This window comes from Mixophyes fleayi, chromosome 5, assembly GCF_038048845.1.
Source record: "Mixophyes fleayi isolate aMixFle1 chromosome 5, aMixFle1.hap1, whole genome shotgun sequence".
Classification (NCBI taxonomy): Eukaryota; Metazoa; Chordata; class Amphibia; order Anura; family Limnodynastidae; genus Mixophyes; species Mixophyes fleayi.
Window position 1 is genome coordinate 26,635,429 of NC_134406.1, and position 18,592 is coordinate 26,654,020.

The window sequence follows — 18,592 nt, forward strand, 5'->3', positions numbered from 1 at the left end:
CTAATACCAAATGGTCTTAATGAAAATACTAGTTATGCATGCTTTCTTGGCAAATTTTAAATATTAACTTTCAATTAATATATAAATCCTACTTAATTTCTTCATCTAATGCTACTTTTGGAAGTTTAAGCAAAGAGTATAATTATAAATTGGTATGATGGATGGACTCACAAATATATTAATATTAGCTCTACGTGGATCCCCTGTCATATTACACATAATTTCATACTCATATGGTTATGAGGGTAAATAATGGGGAGACCTTATTTCAAATGTTTTATTTCAATTATACCTATCTATGGATTCCTGATCAAATAATCAGTTACGCTTTTCTTTGGAAAGTGGTTTAGTTTATAGATATATTAAGGGAATTATCCTCCCGAAGACCCTTTGGAATATGTAGATATTATCTGTAATCACAATTAGATCTTTGTATGATGCTTAATATAGTACAATTTATATTAGAGAAATAAACTCTTTCTCTCATCTAGAATCGTTTGTTTTATTATTCTTATCTGCGGTACCTGCTGATTATATAAACAATAAGACGCACTCTCCAATAAATCAGGTTGGCTGAAAGATATGTCTATCAAAGTACAGCCATCTGATTGATTACTTACAATATAAAGAAACTCTCTAATCTAAACCAAATCACTGGCGCACCGTATGGGTTTAATTATTAGAATAGCTTACTTAAAAAGATACCCAATAACAATATGAACAAATGTGTAAATGCACTTATCAAATTCTGGCTAGTGACGCTGCTGTCAAGGCAATAGCAATAATCAGCGCAGGGACTAGTCAGATCAACGCAATGCTAAAAAGTATTAGCATTATTGAATGGAGTCTAAATTAACAGCCACGGATTTCTGGACTGCAGTAAAATCTACATATAATATGATTGCATCTAATACAGTTTTCTTGAAGCTCCCTCTTGTGGACAGATTGTAGAACTCAAGTGATCTTTTCTGAGTGTTGCAAAAAGACACAGATTAACAGCCCATGTTTTAATTGTGAGCAACCTATTATATTGGAGTTAGTACAAGACTGTCATCTGGACTCTATGCAACAAAACCCTAATGGGATATTAAACATTTGGACTATATTTATTGACTATATAGATATCTATTATCATGTATTATTACAGGCATTGGATTCAAAAAGAAAGTATTTTTATTGTATTATTATATGGATGTAATTGTTTGATAAATATGGATGTGATATCAAAGTCACATTATCAATTATTAATAAAATGTTTACTTTTTAGCATCGTGTTGATCTGACTAGTCTCTGCACGGTCTATTGCTATTTATTTTTGTTTACAATATAAAGACACTGTCGGTTCTTTCATTCGAGTTCCCTTGACAAAGCTGAACAAGTGAAACGTACGTCGTGTATTTGACATCACCGCTGATGCTCCTTAACAAGTATCATATACTCCTAAAATTTGCTTTATATGATAGCAGTTAGATACATTATGGGGCTGGAGGCTTAATCCCATACTTGCCAACTCTCCTGGAATGTCCGGGAGACTCCCGCATTTTGCGAGAGTCTCCCGGACTCCTGGGAGAGTGTGGCAATATCCTGGATCTGCTCACTTCACTAGGAAGTGCCCACTTCCTAGTGAAGTGGGCAGAATTAGCTCCCAAATGCCGCGATTCCCAGCGAATCGCGGCGTTTGGCCTCGCCCCTCGCTGTCAAATGACGCATTTGCATCATTACGTCATGGGGCGGGTCCAAAATGACGTGCATTTTGGAGCCCCGCCCCCATCACGCCCACCTCTCCCAGAAACCAACTTTGTCAAGTTGGTAAGTATGCTTAATCCTTAAGCATAAATATCGCTAGTGGTTTCCAGTCAACTTTATAGATAATTTCAGCAATCGCTATATATAACAATAGTTGAATCCAATACAGGGAGATGAATGGCTATTAAATATTCTTTAGGATTATATCAATGATAGGGGAATTGATACCTATGAAGCAGGAGACTAAATTATATATTCCCTGCTACATTGTGAGATATCTGGAGAATATACATATGTTTAATTCACAAGCTATTATACTGCTAATGATCCCAAGTGAATATTAAGGGTAGGCGATTGCTCCACATATAAAACGATATATCTCCAATAATACTGCAAGATTCCATCTTTGAGATTTCAATTTGTAACTACCGTGACAATACATGAATTTCGGTAGTAGTAATGTGAGCATTCTCGTTGTGGAATATATTATTAGATATTATTAATAGCCTATTCAAGGATCAAGACCATCTATATAATGATAGATTATGGAGCAACAAAGTAAAATGTAAAAGATAAATATAAATTGAACAATACAAATATTTTGATTATGAAGTGATTGAAGAAATCTTGCTCTCTGGTTCTCACTTTCGTGGTTGACTGTTTTAAACACTATTCTTTTTCTGTTGACGTGTGTATCTATGTTTTAATATTTCACTACATTAGACCAAGGGTTTGTATATATGCTTGGGGCATAATAATAATAACAAAATTATTTTAATGCATATTAATAAAGGTATAACCAGTGTATTTTAACATAATCTCTGTAATAGGATAGGAGTGCTTTAAGAATCCATTACTTTCTTTCTCTTTTTTACCTCTGTGATTGTTGTCTGTGTTTAGGAGGAGACAATTAAAATCCTTTGTTCTGCCACCACCAGTCAGTCGATTTCCAGTAATAGTTTTGCAATGTCTTTGTTACTGATTTTATAGTTATCTGATGTAATTGGAGGTTTCAACATAATATATTCACTGCAAGTTAGGCTGGGCACACACTACAGGTTTTTCAGCCGAATATCTGGCATATGACACGATATTGCATTAGTCTATACGCTCCAACGATGAGTGATTATTGTTCCAAAGCTCTTCGTATCATTTGATTTGATTTTAAAACTGGACCAAAAATCTTGTTTAATAATGGAACAATGTTGTTCCAATTCTGCAGTGTGTAGGCACTCACTACCGGCAGTGTCCAAAGACCTCTATGGAGTGTGCAGAGTCAGGATCTTTTCATCCGGTGGTTATGACTGATGTCATAAAGGTAAATCTTGTAAAACATGTATTGCTTTTATTCTTACCTGTAGGATTTTGAAATCGTTAACGATTGCCACTTTTTTCTTGTTCTGTGATCATCAACTTCAGTCATTGTTGTAAAGTCGGCCACAGATTTTCTGGGTCTTTTATGAAGCTGTTGTAATATTGAATTTGGATAAAACTAATGATAACCATAACGGTGTAGCTTGCTCCTCTAACCCTACATATGAAAACATAGCCGTAGACTCAGATTAATGAGATTCCTTCAAAGAAATAATCCCATTTAATCTCTACTTCATATTTTACTTTACTTAAGGTGCTAAACTTAATTCCACATCTTTTATAAGTCCAAATAGGTATATATACATATATATATACATACATACGTATAGACACACACACCTCTTACTTACTGAATATTTATGATCCACACAGGAAATCTGTTCTTCAAAATCATTCCTGATTTTGTCACAGTTGTCAAATCAGTATTTATATGTGATGCTTACACTTAGGGATCATTAGACCAGGTTTCCACAGAGTTTCATCTTCACATCTTATCATGGTCAAACAGGAATTTGTGCTTTCTTAAAGGCTGCCACTAGATGGACTCAGCGCACCACTTCAGGCGTTTTACAAATCTGAAACTAGTAAACGAGCGAATAGAAGCAACTGTACCCAGAAAAATGGTATACAGGTAAACATTTCAGCAAGGTACTTCTTGTTGTATGCAAGACAACCGTATTCTGTGTAGTTGAGTGTGAATTAGAGTGCAGAGACAAACACTGTAGAAACAGTTTGTGCCAACCCCTATTCTAAGTTAGTATCAGACCTTGGTGAGATGAAAAGGTTTGTCCTGGTGTCAGTGAATGGGAGGTTAAGCTGAACCCTCCCTGGGAGCTCCAGTCTCCTCTATGGACGCAGTAGGTCTGTGGCACTGTGTACCTGGGTGTGTTAGATTGTGGGAAGTGAGGGGTCAGCTGTAGTTGGACTGTGAGGGGTTAGCTGAGCTGTAGCTGTCGGACGGTGTACAGTGCTGCAGTAGTCCAGATGGCAGCTTCTCTGCCAGAAATAGGCCTTTGATGAGAAATGCTGCCACATAAGAGCTCCAGAGTGGGTTTGCTTTCTATTAAGAGCATGTCCTAGATTTGATTATTGATTTTGGCTCCACAAAAGGATCCCAGGGGCCTCCTAGGTGTCAGTAACACAGACGGGAACACAGGGTACAGTTTAGGGAAGGGGGGATATCCGACGTCTCCAGATTTAGGTGTAGGACTTGCTGAGCTCTAAGATTGCGTGTTGCAATGTCTTGCATTAAAGTTACTACCCCAATTTACAGGAGATTTACAGCAGGTAGACTTGCATAGTCTAGGACCCTGATCTGTGAGAGAAGACATGGACATCCATTTCCTTTGGGTTTCTAGAATAGATAACAGTGAAGGCTTTATTTTACTATTCCCAGAACTACACATTATTCTGGTGCTGTTAAAGGATATTTGTTAGAACTGTGTATCATACTGGGGTACCCCAATGGTCTTATTACAATATAAGAACATTTTAGAGAACCCTGAGAATCTGTCTTCACCCTTCATTCAACCAAATTTTAATAATGGAGTTTAAAATGTCCAAAATTGGTTGAAATCCTTTTCCCTGCCTCATACTCATACTTGCAAACTCTCCCGGAATGTTCGGGAAACTCCCGCATTTCTCGTAAATCTCCCGGACTCCCGGGAGAGTGTGGCAATCTCCCGGATCTGCCCACTTCCTAGTGAAGTGGGCAGAATTAGGTCCAAAATGCAGCGATTGACCGGGAATCGCTGCGTTTGGTCCTGCCCCCGCTGTAAAATGACGCGTTTTGCCAAAATTACGCGATTTTTGGAGCCCCGCCCCCTGCACGCCCACCTTCCCTTGGAGGCTCGCGGATCATATTTGCCATAAGTTGGCATGTATGCTCATACTTCACCAACATGCTGGGAACTCATCACCTGCCGCCTCCTACTCCAAGATGCTGGAAAGGTGGCTGTAGTGTCTGATGCTCCTCCCGATGTGTGCATTTGAGCCTGATCTTTATTTTGGCTCCCCTGATCACTGTTAAGCTGGGTACACACTACATAAAATTACTGCAGATTGGCTATCTGTAACGAATTTTACCAACGACTGAAAGTCCCGACGATCATGCAGATTTATGTGTACATATCTACAAGATTTACAACCTCTTCATCTGTCATAACCATCTGCTGAAAAGATTGTGACTCTGCACACTCCATAGCAGGGCCCGAATGGGACTAAAAATCAGCCCTGGCATTTAAAGCACACAGGCCAACCTCTGATCCACATAATATATATAATATATATATATATATATATATATATATATATAAATAATAATAATAATAATAATAATAATAATAATAATTACAGTACTTTTTGTAAAGCTCATTGTATCATATCAGAGAATCTATGAAAACCTGCTGCTGTCAAACAGAAGTATGCTTGAGGAGCAGCCCCTTTACGCCTCCTGTGGCTCGCCAGTTTATGTGGAACTACAAGTCACAGCATGCCCCACAATTGGCTGGCAGGTTATACTGAGACACCTAGTTCCACAGCAGCTGGAGAGCTACAGGGTTTTGGGGTATTTTACTATAGTCCTTTGTGGATCAGCCAGTTGCTGTCTATGTTACCTGCCCTGCGCTGGCCTTCTCCCAGAAATACCACCGTGGTCAGGCTGTTATACGGTGTCCCATGAGATACAGGGCCGCCAAGAGAAATTTGGGGTCCAGGTACAGTGAACTTTTGGAGCTCCCCCTCCATAGATGAGTGAGAAACAAACTGTGTGCCAGAAAAGGCAATGATCACATTGTGTTGGGGGTGTGGTCAGCATGGGGCATTGATACATAGATTATAACAAAATATTACATTTATTACACCCTCCCCCAGGCACAATATGACACCCCAGCCCACTGTACTTATCTATGCTTCTGGTGCTGCTGACATCCATCAGGGTGGGAACTTCCTGGGGAGTGGGCAGAAGCTCTTAGTCTCACAAGATTTGGCAATCTTAGAGCTCCTCGGCTTGCGCTGCGGGCCATGTCCTGTCCGGGGACCGGGAGCAGCTATCAGCTCCCTTCCCCAAACCAGAGCTCGATTAAGGCTCGGGGGGCCCAGTGTATTTAAGAGAGGGGGGCCCTATTATGTAACATGGTTATCATTTTAGACACATTTTAGACAAATACTGTGTGCACTACTGTATATTGTGAAGCTGGGCGTTGGCAGACTCTCCTGCTCTCTCCTATCTGTTCTTGTCACAATCACCACCTGTGGCTGCTGGTGTCTTTAGTTGCTGCTTGTCTGGATCCTGGAATGTTGAGGGCCCTATTTGGAAAAAAACTCCAACCGGCCTTGTAGTTAAATCAATAAAATCCACGTTTAATAATAAGGCCTCTCTTCAGCCTTAAAATTAAAATACTAGTATTCTCATTTGATAAATAGATCTATTTCCCTCCAACCAGCCCTGGCATTAAATTATTAGCATTAATGTTTAATAACTATAGCCATTTCCCACAACCATCCCTGGCATTAAATAATTCATATTCACATTTAATAAATACCTCTCCTTCTCAATCCCAGCCCCACATTCAATCAATAGCCCCAAACCGCCCAGCTTTAAATTAAAGGTCCCATCACTCCTTAAATTAAGTTGATCCTTAAATAAATTAAACTGCCCCACCAACAACCCACAAATAAAATAGCACACATTAAATAATTAGCCCCCACCTACACTCCATTAAATGAATAGTCTACCTCCCACCCATGTTATATTAAGACCCGTCACTCCCTTTCCTCACACATTACTGCATAATAACATACCCCCTTCTCTCACACATTATATTAACATATACTCCCCCCCCCTCTCTCACATGTACCCTGTGCGCTGTCTGAGATTCTTCTGTCTGCCTTTGGTGCTGCTCTGGCCACATGGGAGAGCCCCTGTCATGTGATGCTAATGTGATATCTGACCAAGTGGTTGTTTCTTGTGTGATCTGCACGATAACAGTATGAAATTACTGTAGCGTGTACCCAGCTTTAGTGTATTTTGTCTGATTGATGCTGTTTTTCAAGTTTTCTGAGCAAAAGGAAATAAACTATTAATTTAAACACCCTTTTTTTTAAAGCACTGTATCAAATTATGCACCGCTGCCTCGTGGGATACATTTCATCTGAATTACTGCTAATGTATTGTGACTAGTAACAAGCTACAAACAGCCACACGCTCGCTATCAGGCGACAGAATTCTAATGGACGTTAATGATCAGCAGCTGGATAGCTCCCATGCTTGCCGAAAATGCAGCCTATTGGTATAAGACATTAAGATATACAACCACTGGCACCTAGCACTTTCAGGTTATCATCTTGCTACAGCATAATAATAAGCATTACTCATTGTTCCTGTGAGTTGTAACTTGGTGCGGACTTGATGATCCACTTTATTATATAGTGAAAGTTCGGCACTAGAATCTGACTTTTCAGTGCCAAGTGATTAAAGCCGGTGCATGGCCCTTATCTAAGCTGCCAGGATATAACCAAAGCCGCAGTCACTGCATCTTCCTCTGTGAGTCCTTTGCTGAGAGTCTTAGAACACAAACAGTTCTATTTCCAAGACTTGTCATTAACTGACACACGTCACTGGATTGCTTGCATTACCCTTATTCCAGTTCATGTGATATGCCCAGGCAGTAGCTTACAGCACATGACGGTCATTTACGACATATAGGTTACATACACAAGTGTGGCATCATTGATGCTATGAAGAATATACTGAAAGCTTTAGAGACGCTGACAGACAGGAGGTTGTATCCCATGATGGAACAAACAAAGAATATCACTCATCTATCCCTCAATAATCCCCCTGGAATATTACTCATATTACTCGTTCTCTCTCATTGTTCATTATGACATACTTGCACCCACTATGCGTAATACCGAGAGATTACATGTGTCATAGTATCAAAGTATTATTTTATTTCTATCGTAAGCTTTGTTTAAAGGATAAATCCCCATTTTGTGCATTTTATTTTTTTAACTGATGTAAACACAAAATGGCATTTATTTTTAATGGAACTCCCTGACTAGCTGCTGTATTTGGTTACATATGCTGTCTAATAGTGTGTATCTAACATATCCTTGTATCACAAATTCTGCTGTGTTCAAATTTTAACAATATATGTACTCTGCACACTGTTGTCTACCACTGCCTATGGGCCTACTTGCTTGAAAAAACAATACAAAAGGAAATGATATCCTATTATGTTATTTTTGTCTGGAAGTCTGTGAAGAGGCTTGAGAGTGTCAAAGGCACAGATAAGGAGACAGAGGGACAGAGACTGGCACAGAAAGAGCAAGGGAAGAAAGTGGCACAGTCAGGAGAAGGGGAGACAGATGGAGACAGGCAGTAAAAGAAGATACACTGGCACAGAAGGTGTAAGGAGAGGTTGGCGCAGACAAGGGAAGGGCAGAGAAGCTGTCACATACAGAGGAAGGACAGAGAGACTGGAACAGATGAGAGAAAGGCAGAGAGGCTGGTGCATACGAGGAGGATAGAGAGTCTGTCGCATAAAGGGGAGGGCAGAGGAGCTGGTGCAGGCAGAGGTAGGGCAGAGAGGTTGGCACACAAGGAGGAAGGGCAGAGAGGCTGGCATAGATGGAGGAAGGGAAGAGAGGCTGGCATAGATGGAGGAAGGGAAGAGAGGCTGGCACAAATGGGGAAAAGGCAGAGAGACTGGTGCATACAAGAAGGGCAGAGAGGCTGGCGCAGAAAGGGGGAGGACAGAGGGGCTGGTGCAGGCAGAGGTAGGGCTGAGTGGCTGGTGCACATGAGGGAAGGGCAGAGAGGCTAGCATAGATGAGGATGGGGAGAGAGGCTGGCACATATGAGGAGGGCAGAAAGGCTGGCGCATACGAGGAGGGAAGATGGGTGTGACAGACCCAGGCCTTATATTGGGAATATCGTGCCAACCCGGTCTGTCATCAGTGGGCTAATTGAACAACCGTGGTCCACTCTGTTATTAAATGCCACTCGGTGGCCAGATCTGTTATTGCTGTGGTGTCCGGAGAGGGAGGGGGGAGGCAGCTCACAGGAAGTGTGAAACAGCTGTGGACCCTGTGACTTAAAAAAAAGAGTGGAGGGTCAGGACCTTATCTAAAATCAGAAGGTGGACTCTGCCTGTTTGCTAACTATTGTTCCAGCAACTCTTCAATACAGTCTCAATGGCACCATCACCGCAGGTGAGAGACCACTGATGTCATGTTCTACTTCCACCCCTGTTACCACCCAAACCCTTGACACCACCAATCACAAAATGACAATGAGCAGGGGGTTGGCCAGGATCGGGTGTCTTGTGAGATGGGAAAAAAAGGAGATGTCTGGGAGGGGAGTTGTTCTTGGAGAATCTTGAGAGAGCAAGGACTTGGACTGATTGAGAGTAACTGTATTCTCTCATGGCCAGAAAGGATTGCTTGAAGCAGGAGCTTCCTGACAGTGTATCTCTAGGACTGATTCTGTCACGACTTCATCGGGAGAGACTCGCAGATTCTGGGGAATTGGTGAGCCTACATCGGTAGGGAGACTAATATCCAGGGTCCCACCAAGCTGGTGAAGAGTTGGCCGAGTGGCTGGGATCAGCAAGATACACCGACCCACCTTACGGATCAGAAACCCTGGCCCACTTGGATTGTCAGCTGTGGACTTTATTACCAGGAGTTTGGGCTTGCTAGGACTATGCTTGGAGGTAATCTGCTGAGGACTTTGTTGGGGAGTTTTTACTTGCACTGGTGATTTTCTGACACTTGTTATATTTGGTGAGGGAACAAGTTTCTCCTTGGGGAGCACTGTTGTATTTTACTAAGTGTGTGCACTTTGTTTAATAAAAGAGATTATTATCTCTTTCCTGTCTCCTTACATGTGAACCTAGAGGACCGGGTATCTAGTGAGCCTTGGTTCCAATCCCGGTTTCCTCACAATGGGCTTTTGTAGACAGAGAGGATGGTGCACGTGAGGGAAAGGCAGAGAGGCTGGTATATATGGGTGAAGGGCAGTGAGGCTGGCACAAACGGGAAGAGCAGGGAGGCTGGCACAAACGGGGGAAGGGTAGAAAGGATAGAGGAAGGGCAGATATAATGGCAGATATAATGGCAGAGACAGCAGTGATGGTAAGAAAGACTATACATACAGAAAAGCATGATACACCATAGAAAAGTAAAATGTGTTTATCAAGACATACTTACCTTCAATCCCAGGCTGTCAGCTCCATGTGCAGAGGCAAGGCAGAGAGGTGCTCAGCACCACAGTCCAGAAAGTAGTACAGGTGGGGGTCAGGGTACAACCCTGCAAAAGCTGATGAAGCTGCCCCCACTACACAGCACCTCCCAAACCCAGCATGTCACCCTCCAGTCGGCTGACAGAGTGGGCGCACCAAGAGCAGAGGGGACTCTGAGCAGCAAGCGGACCAATCATAGACCAGCAATGTCCTGACACTCTGAACTCCAACCAATCACGGAGAGAATCGCCTGACATTGCTAAGTGGGGGGGGTTCATACCCAAAAGCTGGGTGCCCTAGGCAGCTTCCTAATGGTAGCACCGGGACTGATTGTAAATGACTTTATATATTCAATGTATGGGTGTGCAGTATGTATGCGCTTATTTATACTGGGTATGTGTATATGCACACATATATAAAAGGTAAAGTTTGCTCTTTGCAGTACCTATATTTTTTGGCTCTTTGTCTCCGACTGGTTGGCCACCCCTGCTCTAGCACTTCTCTTTTTCTAATATATACTCTACAGTTTCTCTTTTCATTTAAAAGTCCTGCCCTGTCTTTCCTATATACATATTGATTGTATAGCGTAAACAGTTTGGTCCATTTTGTGCAGTTTGAACCCGGACCACATGATTTGACATGAGGCTGCTTCTGACCATGTTTGTAGGATACCTGCCTTGACATTGGTTCATGACCTTACTTACATCATCTACTTACTCATTCTGTTTGTTTATTTATGAACCATTATAACCCTAAGTTTTTTACTTCACCCCTGATATTTCTCCATGTTTATTTTATTCTATATCTGAAACCATTGCTTTGCGTCTTGGTCAGTGCTTTGAACTTCGTGGTCATGTTTTTGTTGCAGCTGTATGGACTAGTACGATAGGAAAGGGAGTCTCTTTATGTCTAAGGTGGACCCCCGGTTTTTGGTATCTTATGTGACCACTATATCTCTGCATTTCTGTATTGAGTAGGATAAATGAGAGCTTTCATAGCACATGTATAGCATAATGCTAATTCATCGCAAAGTCCTATTGGACTTTTTCTGTATAATCCCATTGATGAACATTGTCATGGTGAGATACTGGGGGTTAGTATACCAAGAACAAATAGGCTCCTATGGCTCCTCATAAAATGTATGTTTCAGTGATGTCTTGTTTCATAGGGGTCTGAAATGTGCCATGCTGGGTACTCTGGGAACCCCAGCGAAGTCCCCCCTCTAGTGTGAACTCTTTTTCCTATTTACCGGCAGCTTATTGTTGCCGGTGAATGGAGGAAATGCTATGCACATGCACATTCATGGGTGAGGGATCCAGCGAGAGGTTTCAGCTGGATCCCAAAAAATGACAGGTAACCCCATCCTGAGATAGGCGTTACCTTTCTGTGAAATACAAAGCTTTGAAAGCTTGATGCATTACAGAACTTCACAGTCCCCATATTAATCTATAAGGACTGCTGTTTTCTATGTTTTAATGGCTGATCACACTTTCATACATCGACCCCATAGCAAGTAGGATGGGTGTTTGAAAAGTTAATTAATGATAAATATTGCATAGTTCACTAAATGTATTGTAACAAAACAATGACTGTTTATCTTAATTATAGCTCTCTCTAAAGTGCATAAACATTTCTTCCCTCCTACTTCTTATCTAAATAGTATTTATTGTATAAAAGGCTGTTGCCTAAGAACATATGTGTCATTTACTGAATATAGAGTCACAGACGCTGGTTGCAGTATTGAGTTATTTGTAAAAGCTCTGTATAAGCTCTTTGCAATAGACATATGTTGAGTCATTATGGCTACTTGTATTTGAAATAGTAAATCATTTTAAAAGCTTAAATTTATAAATTGATATTCATCCCAGGGTTCCCTGGTTAGTGTCTGAGCCACGGCTGTGTAACACTGCAGAGAGGTGTGTGAGTGTGAGTACCAATGATTGGCTGCAGTCACAGACACTGCAACTTCTGATTGGTGCCCCTGCTCACACACCCCTTCCTCAGTCATATTAAAGTGGTCATGAAAATGTTCAAGACTTTACGTGGTAATGGAGCTTTAAGTTGATAGATGGTAGTGTAAAAATCTGCCCATGTTCTGCTTAAAATGTCTCTGACAACTCTTATTTAATCACCTTGATTTCCAGCATCATATCTCATGCTGCAGAAGACTATCAGTTCACCAATATCTGGGCAGCTCTTCCCATCATTAAGGGCAAAAAATGTGCTCATCCTGTAATGAATTTTGCAGCACTAATTCATGATTCTGTCCATAGATTACACAAAAATAGGTTTATGGCATTGCAAAGCAGGAAGAATGGAAGTAACATCTTTTGAGGTTTATAAATGACCCACAGTCACATATGCGAATCACATATTTGTAAAAAAAGAAGTGATCATAGTTATGAAGATTAATTTATTTTATGCATCATAAAATGTGATTAAGTTGCAACAGAGAGGCTCGGATTTGTGGAAATGCCATATAGGCCTGTGCCTGAAGACCTGTAGTGGCAGCAGGGGGCCCCTTGTCTCGTCATCTTCAGAAAACATTGTTTCTAGTTTTTTTTTTCTCCATTGTGTTGCATTTGCCACATTTTCAGCGAATCGGGAAGGCTACAATGATCTTTGTAAAACAATGCAAGAAAAAATGCAAAAAGTATAGGCAGCACGGTGGCTCAGTGGTTAGCACTTCTACCTCACAGCACTGGGGTCATGAGTTTGATTCCCGACCATGGCCTTATCTGTGTGAAGTTTGAATGTTCTTCCCGTGTTTGCGTGGGTTTCCTCCGGGTGCTCAGGTTTTCTTCCACAGTCAAAAACATACTAGTAGGTTAATTGCCTGCTATGAAATTGACCTTAGTCTTTCTCGGTCTGTGTGTATGTTATGGAATTTAGACTGTAAGCTCCAATGGGGCAGGGAATGATGTGAGTTTTCTGTACAGCGCTGCAGAATTAGTGGCTCTATACAAATAGCTGATGATGATATCAAAAGCATTTGTTGTTAGTAGCATTTTTACTAGTATTAACAAAATAGACTACTATAGACTGGAGGTGTGTGAAGATGGAGGTTGTCCCAAATTGGACAACCCATTTAAATGATGTCTATTAAATTCCCAAAATTCACTGTCATTTGTTCCCTTAGTTTACTAAGTAGCACCTTCCTCTATTCACTACTGCTTTTCATAAAATCTTTATTCATACAGACTTTTTTAATTAAATATCGGAAAAAGCAAACTGTAAACAGGTCCATCATTGCTCTTAGCATCTAGCATATTCCAGCAGCAGCTCTTACACTTTGCAAATAGTGCCTACTTTAATGTGATATTTTCACTCTGACATTTTCAGTGCTTAATTTCAAATTACCATAATGTTAATCTTTATTTTTAACTTGTTTGTGACTTTTTGCAGCTTGTATGCTAAATGCGGCATTTCAAGAACTTTAAAACTTTAATTTTACTACAATTTGCTATTCAACAACAAAAACAGACATAGATTGACCTTTTCATAGTCCCAAACTTCCCTTTTTTTCTACAATATTTAATGCTGCTAATCTTCTCCCTACCATATATTTGTTATTACAGAAGCTTGTGCCAAAATGTGCTCCTTTTATTCCTCTGTTAGAGCAGAGGAGTCTTGATGAGCAGCATCTCTGTTCAGCATTATTGAGCATTTCATAATATTCATCCTTTTGAATCTATTTGCTGTCACTGAAGGGAGCCTGGTCAGCCTGTGGAGGGATGTGACCAAACCGCACAATGTGAGACTACTGCTTAACAACTGTGCTTAGGGAGTATTGTTATGCATACATTATGGGCAGTCAGAGATATAGGGGTAAATGTATGAAGCTGCGAGGTTACGGCAGGGTTATTTAGTATAAACTGCAAAATGACAGCTAGAATCTGATTGGTTGCTATAGGCAACATCTCCACTCCTCAAACCTGCCTGAAATTTGCAGCTTGATACATTTAGCCTATAGCAGTGTTGGCTAACCTGTGACACTCCAGGTGTTTGGGAAACTACAAGTCCCAGCATACCCTTCCAGCAATAAGCTGCTATATATTGGCAAAGCATGCTGGGACTTGTAGTTTCTCAACACCTAGGGGTAAATGTATCAAGCTGAGAGTTTTCCGGCGGGTTTGAAAAACCAATCAGATTCTAGCTGTCATTTATTTAGCACATTCAACAAAATGACAGCTAGAATCTGATTAGTTGCTATAGGCAACATCTCCACTTTTCAAACCTGCTGGAAAACTCTCAGCTTGATACATTTACCCCCTAGAGTGTCACAGGTTAGCCAACACTGGCCTATAGTGTTTAAACAATATAATTTATTTCACTGATATATATATATATATATAAATTAATTCACATGTCCCGGCATGCCATAATAGCCACTGACATGGCATATTAGAACATGTATTTCCTCCACACCTGGATTATATATGCTAAATACAGAATTCCTGTTTCCATCATGCATCCACAGTATTTTTATTTACAAGAGGATGCTGGGACACAGGCATTTTATTAATTTATTGGTTTTGTGTGCAAGAGTGGTGCATGGACCACTCATATATGACAAGGTGAGGGAACTGTAGGGATATGTAACATTGGTCCTCTCCACCTTCACCCACCATTCTCCCCTTGTCACGTGTCCCCGAACCACCCTTCACAATATCCCTACCTGCTCCGTTGTCCAGTGGTGGAGGGATCTGGTCTTCACCGCAGTTCCCACCCGTTGCTCCATGTGTGAAGTAACTCTATAGAGAGCACCAGTGATGACTGATGTCACCAATGCTCTGCACAATCAAAGGAGAAACAGGAGGGGAGCCAGCTAGACCATCAGGGAGTAGAAGTGTTGTATATGCAGAGCATAGTTTTTGTTGCAGAGCAATATCTGCGTTTTGTATCAGAGCAGTGCTATGTTTTCTATATGCAGTGCATAGTTTATTAGCAGAACAAGCAATGTGTGCTTTATAGATTTAAATCTCAGCTGAATGCAGGAAAATACAGAGAACCAGGAATATGACATTACATTTTTATTTCTCATTCAGCTTTTAATGAAAAGACAACAGTTGTGCCCTATCAAAAGTGCAGTTGTGCATTATCACGGAATTCACAGGAACGGTGGGGATTCTTTGCAATTTGCCCGATTTAGCTCCACCCACTAGAGGGACCCCTATAAAGAGGTTTGGGCTTCGCTGCTAACACCCCAAAGGTTGTGCTCTCTGGATGAGTATCAGACTGATAGGTGAAGATGCTGTTGGGTTTCAGCTACCAGGATTAGCTGAGAAGCATATAGTACTGGGTACCAGGTTCTGATGAATAGGAATGGATACGGGATACCAGGAATAGCTGAGAAGCATACAGCATCGGGTACCAGGTTCTGATGAATAGGAATGGATATGGGATACCAGGATTAGCTGAGAAGCATACAGCGTTGGATACCAGAATCTGCTGAATAGGAATGGATATGGGATACCAGGAATAGCTGAGAAGCATACAGCATTGGATACCAGGATTTGATGAATATGAATGGATACAGGATACCATGAATAGCTGAGAAGCATACAGCGTTGGATACCAGAATCTGCTGAATAGGAATGGATACGGGATACCAGGAATAGCTGAGAAGCATACAGCATTGGATACCAGGATTTGATGAATATGAATGGATACAGGATACCATGAATAGCTAAGCATACAGCGTTGGATACCAGGATTTGATGAATAGGAAAGGATACAGGATTCCAAAGGAATACACTGGAGCCAAACAATTCAGCAGCTTAGCAGACTTCAGGACATGAAGATCTGGCACCATGCTGCCATAATAGGTGCCTTAAATAGTCTGGAGGATATGGGGGAGTCAAAGGTAATCAGCCAATGGCTGAATAGGGAAATCTATAATGCAAGATGGCGACGGCCATCGGAAGATCGCAGTGTCGGAGCTGCAGAAGGGAAGCCCAATGAAGGAGGCCAGGCCTGCGCACAGGATCCTGTTAAGTCAGCCGGAGGGTCTGGAGTGTGACATGTATCAATTGTACCAGGTCCTGGTGCAGCCGGCCACTTTGGAGGTGGTCCAAGAGAATCAGTTGCAGCTGGTGTCTGTACAGTCAGTCCAAGAGCATCAGTTGCAGCTGGTGTCTGTACAGTCAGTCCAAGAACATCAGTTGCAGCTGGTGTCTGTACAGTCAGTCCAAGAGCATCAGTTGCAGCTAGTGCCTGTACAGTCAGTCCAAGAGCATCAGTTGCAGCTGGTGACTGTACAGTCAGTCCAAGAGCATCAGTTGCAGCTGGTGACTGTACAGTCAGTCCAAGAGCATCAGTTGCAGCTGGTGTCTGTACAGTCAGTCCAAGAGCATCAGTTGCAGCTGGTGACTGTACAGTCAGTCCAAGAGCATCAGTTGCAGCTGGTGACTGTACAGTCAGTCCAAGAGAATCAGTTGCAGCTGGTGACTGTACAGTCAGTCCAAGAGCATCAGTTGCAGCTGGTGACTGTACAGTCAGTCCAAGAGCATCAGTTGCAGCTGGTGTCTGTACAGTCAGTCCAAGAGCATCAGTTGCAGCTGGTGACTGTACAGTCAGTCCAAGAGAATCAGTTGCAGCTGGTGACTGTACAGTCAGTCCAAGAGCATCAGTTGCAGCTGGTGACTGTACAGTCAGTCCAAGAGCATCAGTTGCAGCTGGTGACTGTACAGTCAGTCCAAGAGCATCAGTTGCAGCTGGTGACTGTACAGTCAGTCCAAGAGCATCAGTTGCAGCTGGTGTCTGTACAGTCAGTCCAAGAGCATCAGTTGCAGCTGGTGACTGTACAGTCAGTCCAAGAGAATCAGTTGCAGCTGGTGACTGTACAGTCAGTCCAAGAGCATCAGTTGCAGCTGGTGACTGTACAGTCAGTCCAAGAGCATCAGTTGCAGCTGGTGACTGTACAGTCAGTCCAAGAACATCAGTTGCAGCTGGTGTCTGTACAGTCAGTCCAAGAGCATCAGTTGCAGCTGGTGTCTGTACAGTCAGTCCAAGAGCATCAGTTGCAGCAGTTGAATTTACAGCTGGTCCTAGTGCATTGATTATCCAGACAAAATGGATAAACAAAATGTAATCAACAAATTAGACAATGCATCAAATATGAGTGGAAAATATATTTGTATGCAGGCCTTAATTCATAAGAAGAACATGTTAGCTAAATATATTCCACGCTATGGATATTCCAAAAACCTTATTGAATAAAGTGCTGTAAAATGTGTTTTTAGTTGTTTACTTTGTTCAAAAGTTGTGGTATAGAGATTGGTGTTGCCTGGGGTGAATTGGGTGCCCATGACATACCTGAAAATAATGCAAACCATCAAATAAAAACTAGTTATGTGTGAGGGTGAACTAAATGGAATAAAAAATACATAAGAAGGGGAGACAGGAATTTGTGTATATAAAAATCTCCATTCATCTCTAGATATGACCCCCTCTATTAATGCATTATCCAGCAAATATTTATACTGGTATGTGTACATTTCTGTAGGATTAGTAACCAATCTTTTATAAAACAGAACAATATCAAGTTGCCTTAATGTTTCAGTTTTATACTCAGTTTTATAATATCCTGGATAACCACTGCTTCACCTTTGTTGGCTTGTTTAATTATAATTGACATGTAAAACATTAACACTTTAAAGGCCAATCATTCAACCTTTGAAAGATTGGTAGATCTACCTTCTTGTGTTAAGCACAACTGTTTGAAATCATCTATTGTAAGTTATAGTCTATATTAGAGGTCTTCAAATGCATTGGGAATAATTCGGATTATGACTTAAAATTCTGTTTTCTCATTTGTCTGCATGTTAAGGTAAAAAAAAAAACAATATTGCAGTTCTCAGAATTCATCTCAACATGGCTCTCATTATATAGTTCATTAACTATCAATAAACTTAGTTGGTCTTTATTATCCAATATCACAGGAACAAAAGTCTATTTCATATTTTTTCATTTCTTTTTTTGCAAAAACAAAATATTTTGCAACATAATGACCTTGTTTATTTAGTTCTACAAATAGTTAAAAAATGTTTGGTTTAGATGTTGGGACATTTTGAATCCCTTTGTTTAGAAGACAAATTTGCAAGGTTGACAGTTGCTTGGTAGACAGGTTGAAGATACCTCTACTTAATTCAGATGCATCTTTCTTGTTAATATTCTTCCCTCATCCAATTCTTCTGTACTTTGATCACTTGTCTGTTTTGGAG